Consider the following 15,256-nt stretch of genomic DNA (forward strand, 5'->3'; position numbering starts at 1 on the left):
TCCGTACACTGCATACTGTGCAATGACATCCGGTGCCCGCAGGCAGCCGGGGCAGCTGATCGGTGCGGGGTCTGGTTGTCGCACCCCCACAGGTCATATACTGATGACCTATCCGGTGGATAGGCCATCAGTTGTCCGGTAGTAGACAACCCCTTTAAGTACACACTTTTGTTTGTGCTTGCTTGATTTTTTTTTGGAACTGGTTCAGTTTTTTGAATACATCTAAATTCTCTTTTCTAGGAGAATTGTTTGTGGACCTAATGCCATTGAAGTTGAAATTACTCCAGTGTGGAAACTGCTCGTCAAAGAGGTTACTTCACATGCTGTCAAATTACTTTCTATTCCACTTTCCTCCAAAACAGTTGTTTGGCCTGTATTTTAGTAAAGCAGCTACTGGGAGTGTGTCCTGGCAACTAACTGACATTGATTGGTGCCAATTTATAGTAACAAAGCACCCTGTGGTTGCCACATCAAGAATAACAATAGGGGAGATTTACTAAGCACAATGATCAAGAATCCCAGGCTCAAATTTTCACCTAACTCAACAGTTTTAATGTGTCTAGAAAAAGTCAAGAAATGTGACAAATGCTGTGCACTATTTAAAAAAAAAAAATTGGCGCAATAGAACATAGCATATTTCTCAGTTATACATAATGTAAAGATAAATAGGACATGTAATATGCATTGTCCGAAATAAATGTAATTATATAATAATTCATAATGTAGTAGTAATAAAAATAATTACAAATGGTTTGTTTTATTCAAGTCACTTTTAACGCCACTTTTATTTAAGTAATACATTATAAGATTATATTATATTGTAAGATTATATTATATTGTAAACCTGAATAAACGATTGTACCAATGTCACCACCATTTTAAAAATGTTCTGAGCTAATTTTCTACTTCTATTTTATTCAGGCAACCAGTAGTACTATGGATTCTTATTGAACAGAATACAAAACACTGTACTCATGTCTGTATATTTTTGTTTTTGCTAGGTATTTAATCCTTTTTATCTTTTTCAAGCCGCCAGCCTTAGTTTATGGTTGGCAGAAGGATACATTGAATATTCTATAGTGATTATAGCAATTACCGTGCTGTCCATCATTCTGACTGTTTATGACCTCAGACAGGTATTGTATGTTTTACTATATACTGTGCAGTTATAATGCAGATAGACACTAACTAATAATAATAATGATAATGATAATGATGATAGTGATAATAATAGAAACTCAATCATAAAAGTAATATTTATAATATAACTTTCATTTTGGTCAGGATTTTGCATCAGTATTTGTGAGCCAAAACCAGGTATGAAACACAGAGAAAAAGTGGAATAGAAAGATTTGCACTTCTTCTGCGTTTTGGACTCACTCCTGGTTTTGGCTCACAAATACTGATGGAAAATACTGACCAAAATACTGCAATGTGAAAGTGGCCTTTAGCTCTGAAAAAATACAGATGCTTTTATTTCTATGCAAAGGGGACTAGGGATGCCTGGGGTGTATTTTTTTTTTTTTAATATTGTGTTTTTTTTACTTTTAAGAATATGTACACATTTGCAATCCTTTTTCTATTGCACTAAGTAGAGATGAGCGAACCGGGACAACCGAACCCGGTTTCGGTCCGAACTTCAGGAAAAGTTCGGTTCGCAGCGAATCCGAACTTTACCGGGTTCGGCCGAACCCGTTTTGACCGAACCCGGCTACATTTTGGCGCCTGCCACATGTTACATCTAAAATGGAGGATTACAGAAGATCACCTGACATCAGGCTACCCCATAATGCCTTGCAAACGGCTCTCCCAGCCAATCGGGAGGCAGCATAGGGGCGAGCTCAAGCCTGCAATAAAAGTCTATGCACGGAGCTCAGCGGCCATTTTACAGACAGGAGCTGTAGGGATAGCATCTCTGTGCAGTAAGGGAAAGCTTTAGGAATCTAAAAGGCAGGAATTCAGAAATCGAAGGGGCTCATCCACTACTCACTACTCAGCCAGTGTGTGAATACGCTTTTATAAGGGGCTCATCCCCATTGCATCCAACTTGCAATACAGGCAGCCTTTGTAGTAGTGGTAGTAGTAGTACTACAAGGCCCAGCATTCCCTGAGTGCACTGCAGCGAGGCTGATTGAAATTCTCATTCATTGCCATTTGCCAAGCCAGTGTCCGTGTGTGAATACGCTTTTAAAAGGGGCTCATCCCTGGAATAACAATCCAACTTGCCATACAGGCAGCCTAGAAGTACTACAACGCCCAGCATTCCCTGAGTGCACTGCAGCGAGGCTGATTGAAATTCTCATTCATTGCCATTTGCCAAGCCAGTGTCCGTGTGTGAATACGCTTTTAGAAGGGGCTCATCCCCATTGCATCCAACTTGCAATACAGGCAGCCTTTGTAGTAGTGGTAGTAGTAGTACTACAAGGCCCAGCATTCCCTGAGTGCACTGCAGCGAGGCTGATTGAAATTCTCATTCATTGCCATTTGCCAAGCCAGTGTCCGTGTCACGTGTGTGAATACGCTTTTAAAAGGGGCTCATCCCTGGCCGTTATTAACAGGAATAACAATCCAACTTGCCATACAGGCAGCCTAGTAGTACTACAAGGCCCAGCATTCCCTGAGTGCACTGCAGCGAGGCTGATTGAAATTCTCATTCATTGCCATTTGCCAAGCCAGTGTCCGTGTGTGAATACGCTTTTAAAAGGGGCTCATCCCTGGCCGTTATTAACAGGATAACAATCCAACTTGCCATACAGGCAGCCTAGTAGTACTACAAGGCCCAGCATTCCCTGAGTGCACTGCAGCGAGGCTGATTGAAATTCTCATTCATTGCCATTTGCCAAGCCAGTGTCCGTGTGTGAATACGCTTTTAGAAGGGGCTCATCCCCATTGCATCCAACTTGCAATACAGGCAGCCTTTGTAGTAGTGGTAGTAGTAGTACTACAAGGCCCAGCATTCCCTGAGTGCACTGCAGCGAGGCTGATTGAAAATCTCATTCATTGCCATTTGCCAAGCCAGTGTCCGTGTGTGAATACGCTTTTAAAAGGGGCTCTGAAATGTCTGGGAAAAAAAAGGTTGTGAAAGGACGGGGTAGAGGAAGAAACACCCATGCCGTCTCCTCTTCCAGTCCAAATGTTGGATCTGTTGGTGCCAGACCCAGTAGCAGCATTTGTGGCACAAGACATGTGCCCAGTTCCACTAGTAGCAGCTGCCATGTGCCTGCTAGTAGTAGTATCAGCAAGCCAGACTTGTCCATCTCCTCCGGTGGGCGGGTTACTTTAGACAATACGGCCATTGTGGACTGGTTGGCTGGCTCGCGGTCATCTCAGCAGGAAGACTCTGACGATCTGGCTTCAAGCCAGGTTTCGTTGGATTCCAGATCCTCTACAGTTCCTTGGCACGGTGACAGTAGTAATATAGGTATTTCTAGCGTTTCCATTCCATCATCTATGTCTTCGCTCCCCGTTCCTAGCGGGAAGCCATCTTTCCTGAGAGTCCTAAGAGACATCTCCTCGGGTGCGAAGGAAGATACTGAACAACATAGTGATGATGATGATTTGTTTTCCGCGAGTCAGCCAACGGAGTGTGTTGCGGCGGTGGTGGAGGTGGAAGCGGTGACCGAGACGCATAGCTGCGGTAGTGGGGGTGTTGGTGGTGGTAGCCATGGTGGCAGACGCAGTAATGAGGGGGGGCATGGAGCCCGCCATGATGTCACATCACATTCACAACACAGTGACAGAAGTGGCGGGGATGATGAGGAAGGCTATGATGATGATGTTGTTTTAGACAGGACGTGGGAACCAGGTGACGAGGTGATGACGGCGTCAGAGGAGGAGGGTAGTAGTGGCGGCACTGGATGTGATAAACAGCCAAGCCGAGGTAGGGGCAGAAGTCAATCTGCAAAACGTTGCAGCGGTAGGGTCAGCTCAGGAGCCGGTGACGGCGACACAGATGCTGGTGTAGGCTCCCGAAAAAAGCCTGCCAGACAAGGGGCAAGCTCGGGTGGTTGTGGTGGTGGTGGTGGTGGTGGTGGTGGTGGACGTGGTACTACCTCTTTACGGTACTCTGCCGTGTGGCAATTTTTCTGTACCTTCCCGGAGGAGGAAAACATGGCACAGTGCCGTATCTGCAAGCAGAAAGTAAGGCGTGGGCAGGGCAGCAATGTAGGAACTACTGCTCTACGTAAACACAAGGAACGGCATCACAAGGCCATGTGGGACAATCAACATGCCCCACCATCATGTACATCTAATGAAGACCCCTCTTCCGCTGCTGCTGCTGCTCCGAGTCCCTGTCATCTAAGTAGTAGCCAGGCCTTATCCACCATGTCGTTGTCATCATCATCATCACTGTCATCTAGTGCTCCTCCTATGTCCCGTCAGTTATCCATTACGGAATCGTTGTCCAATAAGCAACAATATATACCCAGTCATCCACTTGTCGTGCGGCTTAATTCACACCTGGCTAAGTTGTTGGTGGTGCAGTCGCTGCCGTACCACCTGGTCGACTCCGCCGGCTTCAAGCAATTGATGGCGTGCGCTCAGCCTAGGTGGCGAATACCTAGCCGACATTACTTCTCCAAAACAGCTGTCCCTGCCTTGCACAAGCATGTGGAGGAAAAGGTGTCCAAGTCCTTGCAATTATCCGTGTGCAGCAGGGTACATGCCACCGTCGACACGTGGAGCAGCAACTATGGGCAGGGACAGTACATGTCTTTCACGGCCCACTGGGTCAATATTTTGCAGTCCGATGCACCACCGCAGCAATGCCAGGCATTACCACCTCCACGCTTGTATGTTTCTAGTTCAACTCCGGACACCAGGCGCCTACCATCCTTCTCCTCCTACTCCTCCTCCTCCTCCTTGCCTTCCTCCTTGGAGGTCTTCCCGTCCCGACAGGACACAGCGTATCTTCCACTCCTCCTCCCTCCTCTTTTCATAGGTGCAAGGTGAAGCGCCACAACGCTGTCTTACACCTGCTGAGCCTGGGCGAGAAAAGCCACACAGGGCAGGAGCTGCTGCTGTGCATCAAGGAGGAAATCGCACGCTGGCTGTCTCCTCTGAAACTCACACTGGGCAATGTTGTCTCTGATAACGGCAAGAACGTTGTGGCTCCACTGCGTCTAGGTCACCTGACACACGCTCCTTGCATGGCACATGTGATCAATCTGGTCATAACACGCTTCTTAAAGTCATATGTTGGTTTGAAGGGTGTGCTGGCCATGTCCAGGAGGGTTTGCGTTCGCTTTAGACGTTCGTATGCATTTAAGCACGCCCTCCTGGACTTGCAGCGTCAAAACAATCTCCCAGAACACAGCCTGATTTGCGACGTTCCAACACGATGGAATTCCACCCTGCACATGTTGGACCGTCTGTACGAACAGCGGAAAGCCGTGAATGATTTCCTGATGCAGCAGACGGGCAGCGTTTGGAGCCAGTGTAATTTCGAGCTCAGGCACTGGCAGCTGGTTAGAGACGCATGTCGCGTTTTGAGGCCCTTTGAAGAGGCCACACGATTTGTGAGCCGTGATGCTAGCGGAATGAACGATGTTATGCCGCTGATATTCATTATGGAGCAAACGCTCACAGCGATGATTCAGCAAAGGATGGAGGAAGGATCACATCTGGCTATGGATGTTGAGGAGGAGGAGGAGGAGGAGGATGAGGAAACAGGACCTGAAGAGGAGCTGGATTTGGAGATGGAATCAAAGGAAGGGATAGGGGACGAGGCAGACGCACAACATGACAGTGATGGTGGTGATGACGAGTCTGACGACGACCTTGATGATGGACAACCATGGCAGTATGGGGCGGAGATGGAACCAACCGGGCCCTCTGAAACGCTGGCCAGGATGGCGAGCTGTATGCTTCGTTACTTGCGCGCTGACTGTCGTATTGTTAGCATGAAGCAAAGAGATGACTACTGGATAGCCACACTTTTAGACCCTCGGTATAAAGCCAGAATGGGGGAGTTTTTTGCGCCTTCCGAGAGGGAGGCAAAATTGGCTTATTATAGAGAGAAGCTATGCAGCCAGCTTGTCATGGCTTTCAAACGGCAGACACCCGCTGCAAGCATGTCTGACCGGGGGGCCACTCTCCGCTCCCCACTGTCTCATCGTTCCACCGCCTCTGGCATAGCTACCTCTGCAATAGGCGGCAGCCGTGGCAGCAGCGGCAGCAGCAGCAGCCAATTCAGTTTGGAAAATATGATGACAACATTTTTACATCCAATACCCTGACCTGACACACATCGTAGCACTAGTCACCAAAGGGATGTTCACCATCTCCAGGTGCAGCACCTAAACAACCAAGTTCACTCGTACTTGGACTGTGCCCTTTCTCCGTCAGAAATGCTGATCCCAGACCCCATGGACTTCTGGGTCAGCAGATTGGATCATTGGCAAGAACTGGCCCAGTTTGCCATGGGTGTACTGTCTTGTCCACCCTCCAGTGTAGCGTCAGAGAGGGTATTCAGCGCAGCAGGGGGCTTCGTCACCCCTAAGCGAACAAGATTGTCCGCCAACAGCTTGGAAAATCTCACGTTTCTGAAAATGAATCAAGCGTGGATCGGTAAGGATTTTAAAACCCCTGTGCCTGATGCCACTGATTAGATCTGACATTGCTGCTGCTGCTGCCGCTGCCGCCTGCTACTGCCGCCTGCTACTATGGGATTCTGTCCTGTCCACTCTTTTTTTAATGTGCTGCTACTACTGCTACTACTGCTTGCACCCTTGCTGTCTGTGTTGGCTAGTACCTCTACTACCACCAATACACCTACACTGCCATCTGCTACAAGCAGGCCTGAGGCCTGCCCCACTACAGGGCTTTGTCCTCCTGTGACTGTCCAGTCTCTTTTTTTTAATGTGCTGCTACTACTGCTACTACTGCTTGCACCCTTGCTGTCTGTGTTGGCTACCTCGACTACTACCACCAATACACCTCCACTGCCGCCCGTCTGCTACAAGCAGGCCTGAGGCCTGCCCCACCACAGGGCTTTGTCCTCCTCTGACTGTCCAGTCTCTTTTTTTAATGTGCTGCTACTACTGCTACTACTGCTTGCACCCTTGCTGTCTGTGTTGGCTACCTCGACTACTACCACCAATACACCTCCACTGCCGCCCGTCTGCTACAAGCAGGCCTGAGGCCTGCCCCACCACAGGGCTTTGTCCTCTTGTGACTGTCCAGTCTCTTTTTTTAATGTGCTGCTACTACTGCTACTACTGCTTGCACCCTTGCTGTCTGTGTTGGCTACCTCGACTACTACCACCAATACACCTCCACTGCCGCCCGTCTGCTACAAGCAGGCCTGAGGCCTGCCCCACCACAGGGCTTTGTCCTCCTGTGACTGTCCAGTCCCTTTTTTTAATGTGCTGCTACTACTGCTACTACTGCTTGCACCCTTGCTGTCTGTGTTGGCTACCTCGACTACTACCACCAATACACCTCCACTGCCGCCCGTCTGCTACAAGCAGGCCTGAGGCCTGCCCCACCACAGGGCTTTGTCCTCCTGTGACTGTCCAGTCTCTTTTTTTAATGTGCTGCTACTACTGCTACTACTGCTTGCACCCTTGCTGTCTGTGTTGGCTACCTCGACTACTACCACCAATACACCTCCACTGCCGCCCGTCTGCTACAAGCAGGCCTGAGGCCTGCCCCACCACAGGGCTTTGTCCTCCTGTGACTGTCCAGTCTCTTTTTTTAATGTGCTGCTACTACTGCTACTACTGCTTGCACCCTTGCTGTCTGTGTTGGCTACCTCGACTACTACCACCAATACACCTCCACTGCCGCCCGTCTGCTACAAGCAGGCCTGCCCCACCACAGGGCTTTGTCCTGTGACTGTCGTCCAGTGTCTTTTAATGTGCTGCTACTACTCACCCTTGCCAATAAAAAGGGTCAATTTTTGGAGGGCTTGTGAAAAGCCATTGCTTGTTGCTTTAATGCTTTTACATCCATGTATGGAAGAACCCCGGCAGGCATCTGCCAATAAAAAGGGTCAATTTTTGGAGGGCTTGTCAAAAGCCATTGCTTGTTGCTTTAATGCTTTTACATCCATGTATGGAAGAACCCCGGCAGGCATCTGCCAATAAAAAGGGTAAATTTTTGGAGGGCTTGTGAAAAGCCATTGCTTGTTGCTTTTACATCCATGTATGGAAGAAACCCGGCAGGCATCTGCCAATAAAAAGGGTCAATTTTTGGAGGGCTTGTGAAAAGCCATTGCTTGTTGCTTTAATGCTTTTACATCCATGTATGGAAGAACCCCGGCAGGCATCTGCCAATAAAAAGGGTCAATTTTTGGAGGGCTTGTCAAAAGCCATTGCTTGTTGCTTTTACATCCATGTATGGAAGAACCCCGGCAGGCATCTGCCAATAAAAAGGGTCAATTTTTGGAGGGCTTGTGAAAAGCCATTGCTTGTTGCTTTAATGCTTTTACATCCATGTATGGAAGAACCCCGGCAGGCATCTGCCAATAAAAAGGGTCAATTTTTGGAGGGCTTGTGAAAAGCCATTGCTTGTTGCTTTAATGCTTTTACATCCATGTATGGAAGAACCCCGGCAGGCATCTGCCAATAAAAAGGGTCAATTTTTGGAGGGCTTGTGAAAAGCCATTGCTTGTTGCTTTAATGCTTTTACATCCATGTATGGAAGAACCCCGGCAGGCATCTGCCAATAAAAAGGGTCAATTTTTGGAGGGCTTGTGAAAAGCCATTGCTTGTTGCTTTTACATCCATGTATGGAAGAACCCCGGCAGGCATCTGCCACTAAAAGGGTCAATTTTTGGAGGGCTTGTGAAAAGCCATTGCTTGTTGCTTTAATGCTTTTACATCCATGTATGGAAGAACCCCGGCAGGCATCTGCCAATAAAAAGGGTCCATTTTTGGAGGGCTTGTGAAAAGCCATTGCTTGTTGCTTTAATGCTTTTACATCCATGTATGGAAGAACCCCGGCAGGCATCTGCCAATAAAAAGGGTCAATTTTTGGAGGGCTTGTCAAAAGCTATTGCTTCTTCTTTTACCACCTTATATGTATGAACCCTGGCAGGCATCAGCCGCCTAAAATGGTTAATTTTTGTACCTTTTTTAACAATGCATTAAGCATACAACATGCACAAGTGCAGTGGTTTCTGTTAGTTATCTCCGTGTCCCATCCGTTTTCCTAGAGCCATACATGTTGGCGTAACTTTGACACCAACTTTGCATTAAAGACTGCTCAAAAGTACTTGGATACACTCATGGGTGACCTAAGAGTGTTATACAGGGCTTCTAGGGCTTTAAAACAGTGTTATACACGATTTTTAGGGGCTTTCTTGTATTACAGGTTCGGTCAGAATCGAACTTTTGCACGAAATTCGGCGAACTTGCCGAACCGAACTTTTCATAAGTTCGCTCATCTCTAGCACTAAGGCCATGTTCAGATGTCGCGGACATGTCACAAATTTGCATTGTAAATCCTAATAATCTACAGTACAATCCATGTGATTTTTCAAAATCTTATCCACACAAATCTGTGCAGATTTTAGGGCATGCTGCAGTTCCTTGAATCTGCAGACTGCCCATTTTGTTGCAAAATTGTCCCAAATTTTCACTGTGGACTTTACAGTGCATAGGGTGAAATCCACAGCAACATCCAAGGCAAAGTCTGAATTTAACACTACTTAGCAAAATATATCTTCTTGCTGACTTAGGGCCTGTTCACATTACCATCGGGTTCCATTTGGGGATTCCGTTCATCTATTCCGTCAGAGGAACAGATGAAGTGAAAGCCCAAACGGAGACTATAGCTTCCATTTGCATTACCATTGATTTCAATGGTAATGCTTCGGTTGCAGTTGGTTTCCGTTCCGTAAAGTTTCCGCTTTTTTAACAAAAACAATAGCGTAGCTGACTACAGTATTGTTTCAGTGAAAAAATAGAAACTTTACGGAACAGAAACGAACAGAAGCCTACTTCAACGGAAGCATTACCAATTAAATCAATAGTAATGCAAACGGAAGCTATAGTTTCCGTTAGACTTTCCGTTTATCTGTTCCTCTGGTGGAATAGATGAACGGAAACCCCAAAGGGAACCCGACGGTTATGTGACCAGGCCCTTAAAGACAGTAGACGAGAGGGCAGATACAGACTCCAGATGAAGTTGGAACAAATTTATAAATAATCCTATGAAATATGAATAAATATGACACTCAGTGGCATGGTTGCCAACCTGATTATTATTATTATTTTTTCTGTATAATACATCCAAAAATCATAGAATTTTTTTTCCGAACAAATTGATAAATCATAATAAGTCATAAAGATTATAAGTGTTATATGTCTATAGCTTAGAATACTAATGAACGCGTGTACTGTGACCTCTAAAATGAGGATAATTACAATCCCAATATTCTGTACAAGCTTCTCTAAAAATCACAGATGAATCAATTTTTTTTACGGACTCTTATTTTTACTGACTGTCCAGGACTTTACAGATGGTTGTCCTGCTCAGAGGCATCGGTATGAAAACACATATATCTTTCAAGCACTACTTTTGATACATGACCCCTATTAAAGTGTAGGATGTTCCTGTAATAGATGTCTTCTGCCTCAACAGGCATACAGGACAGAAGGGGAGTAAATACTTGTGTTAGGCTATGTTCACACGGGGTCTTTTGCCGAGTTTTTTGACGCGGAAACCGCGTCGCAAAACTCGGCAGAAACGGCCCGAGAACGCCTCCCATTGATTTCAATGGGAGGCGTCGGCGTCTTTTTCCCGCGAGCAGTAAAACTGCCTCGCGGGAAAAAGAAGCGACATGCCCTATCTTCGGGCGCTTCCGCCTCCGACCTCCCATTGACTTCAATGGGAGGCAGGAGAAAGCGTGTTTTATGCCCGCGGCGCTCAATGGCCGCGGGCGAAAAACGGCGCGATAATTGCTATTCACACGGAGTATTTTGGGGGAGGAATATCTGCCTCAAAATTCCGTTTGGAGCTTTGAGGCAGATATTCCTCCCCCAAAATACTCCGTGTGAACATAGCCTTAGTGATTCAGCAGTTCCCCCTCCTTTGTTTACCTTACTAACAGAGATGAGTGAATTTCCCTTAATTTGTTTTGGCTTGACTGGGGGTTAGCTTCCATTCGACCAGAAATAAATTTGTTGTGAATTGAAAGTGTCCTGAAAAGTCTGACACTCCGAGGTCTTGTAGGACTGTATGCAACCCCCTTCAAGCTCTTTAATGCCAAGACAACATTAGTAATGTCCAAGTGACAGGAAAATACTGTATATGGCTATGGGTAAACAGATGGTTTAAAAACGCACTGCACTGTCAGATATTGTTATGCTTTTTAAAATTAAAAAAAGTTCCAAAAAATCATTTTAAAGAGAATATATCATATGTATTATCTACCACCACTAATGCCACAACTACATGTGACAGTGTCCTGTAAAGGGAAGGTGCAATGGCTTTTCACTCTATTTATTTGAAATCAAATTGTCACTTTGACACAGACTAATGTATAACGGCGCTGTATAACTGCTTGATGCAGAATAATATGCCAATTTTTTTGGCACTATTATTCGCAATTAGATATATGCAAAACAATTTGTGACATCACAACCATGACGTCTGTATTAGCAGGCAGCAGCACACCATTAGCATCAGGATTTTAATTTAAATTAAAATCTATTTATGAGAAAAAAATTGTCACTTGGACACAGACTGAAGTATATTGTCGCTGTCGCTGTATAAATGCTTGACACAGCACAATAAGACCATTTTTGATGGCACTATTTGATATATGCAAAACAATGTGTGACGTCACGTCCTAAACATCTGTATCAGCATTCAGCAGGACACTATCAGCACCAGTATTAATATTATTGGACAAGTTTGTGAATAATGTGATGAAGGATGGTGATTTACAATCACAAATTAATGTAAGAAATGAATTGTATAGCTGCAGCAGCAATCACTCACAGCAATGGCTGCCTGTGCCTGCATAATACACTGACACTTACTGACTTCTATTTCTCTCTAAAATCTATCTCCCTCAAATTTATGTAAATCTAACTATATTTTCTCTTCTCCTCACCATTAAACATTTACTGACACTAATCCACTATCTATCTGCAGCAGCATTTTCTGGTGTGGCTGTTTATAGTGGCTATGACTCATATGACTGTCATCCACCGAGTCATCAGTGACTGACACTCCTATACCTCTCATGATTGGCTGTACTAAAAGGAGGGCCATCTGCAAAGCATAATGGGGAAGCCCGCCAGGTCATGTGATCCTTCTTTTGTGTCTTCTTCAGATCTGTAAAATGGCAGTTGCCATTTTGAACTATATGTGCGGGACAAATCCCAAAAGTTTCAGATTTGCTTAAATCTGAAAGTTTTGGGAAAATTGATTCTTGTAGAATCGATTCGCTCATCTCTATACTAATCTTGTAAGACAAATTATTCTAGAGACCTTTCTCGGTAGATCGTTATTTACGGTATCTATGTTCTTAACCTGTACAGCAATCTGTAAAACTGAACAGACTGGTGGAATCCAATAACAGCGCTGTGATCACTGTGCACACAAGTGATGGTGGTAAGTAATTTCTTCAAATACAGAGTCAGCTATTTAAACTGTATTGTGATAATATTTATAAGGGAATGTCTGGTTTTAGCAAATAAGGTTCTTTGATTGTATAATGAAAGGTTCTGCAATTTTGTCATATTTTTTTTGTGTAAATAAATCATGGTTTTATTGCGGATGCAAATGAAACAGATCTGCCAGCTTTAGTCTACCTTGAAATATGTTTCGCATCTTCAACATAACAATAAGGGCTTATTCAGACGAACGGGATATACGTCCGTGCAACACGCGTGATTTTCCCACGCGTCGCACGGACCTATATTAGTCTATGGGGCCGTGCAGACATGTGCGTGATTTTTACGCAGCGTTCGTCCGCTGTGTAAAAGTCACGACATGTCCGTTCTTTGGGCGTTTTTCACGCATCACGCACCCATTGAAGTCAATGGGTGCGTGAAAACCACGCATGCCACACGGAAGCACTTTCGTGCGAACTGCGTGATTCGCGCAACAGCTGTGAAAAGGATGAATGAAAACAGAAAAGCACCACGTGCTCTTCTGTTTACAAACATCCAAATGGAGTGTCATAATGATGGCGGCTGCGCGAAAACCACGCAGCCGCGCATCATATGATGCTGCCACACGGAGCTGTCAAGTGCCTTTTGCGCAGGCAAAACGCCATGTTTTTTGCATGCACAAAAAGCACACGCTCGTTTGAATCCAGCCTAAGGGTAACAATAGCACCGAAAAAGGCCATACTTACAAATGGACACAGCCAGGTCAGAAACGCTGATGAAGGCGAGTGAGCAGGTGCTTTAAATAATAATAGCCACTCCCACTAGTCTTGAGGGGAGTGGTATGTGGTGCATGGGATGTGTAGTAAGAAATAATAAATGAATAGTGTATGTGCAAGTGTAATAATGTAAGTGAAATATAGGGGGCAGTAATGAGTAAAGTGCCTAAAAAATAAATGAATAATGGGATGCAAGTGTGTGAAACATGGAGGGATAGTGTGTAAGTCATGAGGCGCAACGTGTGTAGCCAGGTAGAAGCCTATTTGTGACGCCTTGATAATTCATAGAGCAGGCTACCCTGCTTGCTAGGCCAAACAACAACACACCATGCTCTCCCAGCATCAAAGACCCGGCTGTGTCCAAAAGAAGCGAATATAAGTAATAATGAAAAATACCTGGGGTATTAGTGATCATTTTGGCCAAAAGGACGCAAGCTCGCAATCCACAGGGTAGCCCGCTCTATGAATTATCAAGGCGTCACAAATAGGCTTCTACCTGGCTACACACGTTGCGCCTCATGACTTACACACTATCCCTCCATGTTTCACACACTTGCATCCCATTATTCATTTATTTTTTAGCCACTTTACTCATTACTGCCCCCTATATTTCACTTACATTATTACACTTGCACATACACTATTCATTTATTATTTCTTACTACACACCCCATGCACCACATACCACTCCCCTCAAGACTAGTGGGAGTGGCTATTATTATTTAAAGCACCTGCTCACTCGCCTTCATCAGCGTTTCTGACCTGGCTGTGTCCATTTGTAAGTTTGGCCTTTTTCGGTGTTTTTGTATAAATGTCCTTGTTTTTATCTGTTTTGTCTGTACATCAGGAGCTTTTCGCTCCAGTTAGGGAGTTAGGGACTCGCAAGTCTGGGGATCCTTGTCGTGGATTGCGAGCTTGTGTCCTTTTGGCCAAAATGATCACTAATACCCCAGGTATTTTTCATTATTACTTATATTCGCTTCTTTTGGACACAGCCGGGTCTTTGATGCTGGGAGAGCATGGTGTGTTGTTGTTTGGCCTAGCAAGCAGGGTAGCCCGCTCTATGAATTATCAAGGCGTCACAAATAGGCTTCTACCTGGCTACACACGTTGCGCCTCATGACTTACACACTATCCCTCCATGTTTCACACACTTGCATCCCATTATTCATTTATTTTTTAGGCACTTTACTCATTACTGCCCCCTATATTTCACTTACATTATTACACTTGCACATACACTATTCATTTATTATTTCTTACTACACACCCCATGCACCACATACCACTCCCCTCAAGACTAGTGGGAGTGGCTATTATTATTTAAAGCACCTGCTCACTCGCCTTCATCAGCGTTTCTGACCTGGCTGTGTCCATTTGTAAGTATGGCCTTTTTCGGTGTTTTTGTATAAATGTCCTTGTTTTTATCTGTTTTAAGGGTAACAATAGGTCATTAATCCCCTTCCCGCCGCAGCCCTTTTTCATTTTCATTTTTTCCTCCTCACCTTTCAAGAGCCATAACATCTTTATTTTTCCATCGATATAGCCCTATGAGGGCATGATGTTTACGTGACGAGTTGTAGTTTTTTCGTAGCACCATTTAGTTTGCCATATAATGTACTAGGAAACAGAAAATTATTTTTATTGTGGGGTAGAAAATGAAAAAAACAGTGATTCCTCCAATGGTTTTTTGGGCGCTGTTCTTATGGAATTCACTGTGCAACTAAAACAACATGTTAACTTTATTCTGTGGGGCAATATGATTACGGCGATATGAAATATATATAGTTTTTTCTATATTTTACTACTTTTACAAGTAAAAACCTAAGTGTAAAAAAGAATTTATTTTGTGTCGCCAAATTCCGAGAGCCATAACTTTTTTTATTTTTCTATCGATTAAGTGGTATG

At 44.9% G+C, this 15,256-nt stretch overlaps 1 pseudogene; it reads left to right on the forward strand.

Moving 5' to 3' along the window:
* LOC142759516 (putative cation-transporting ATPase 13A4) overlaps positions 1 to 15,256 on the forward strand; it is a 127,560-nt pseudogene that overhangs the window by 47,616 nt on the left and 64,688 nt on the right.

This window comes from Rhinoderma darwinii, chromosome 4 (genome assembly GCF_050947455.1).
Source record: "Rhinoderma darwinii isolate aRhiDar2 chromosome 4, aRhiDar2.hap1, whole genome shotgun sequence".
NCBI classification, from domain to species: Eukaryota; Metazoa; Chordata; class Amphibia; order Anura; family Rhinodermatidae; genus Rhinoderma; species Rhinoderma darwinii.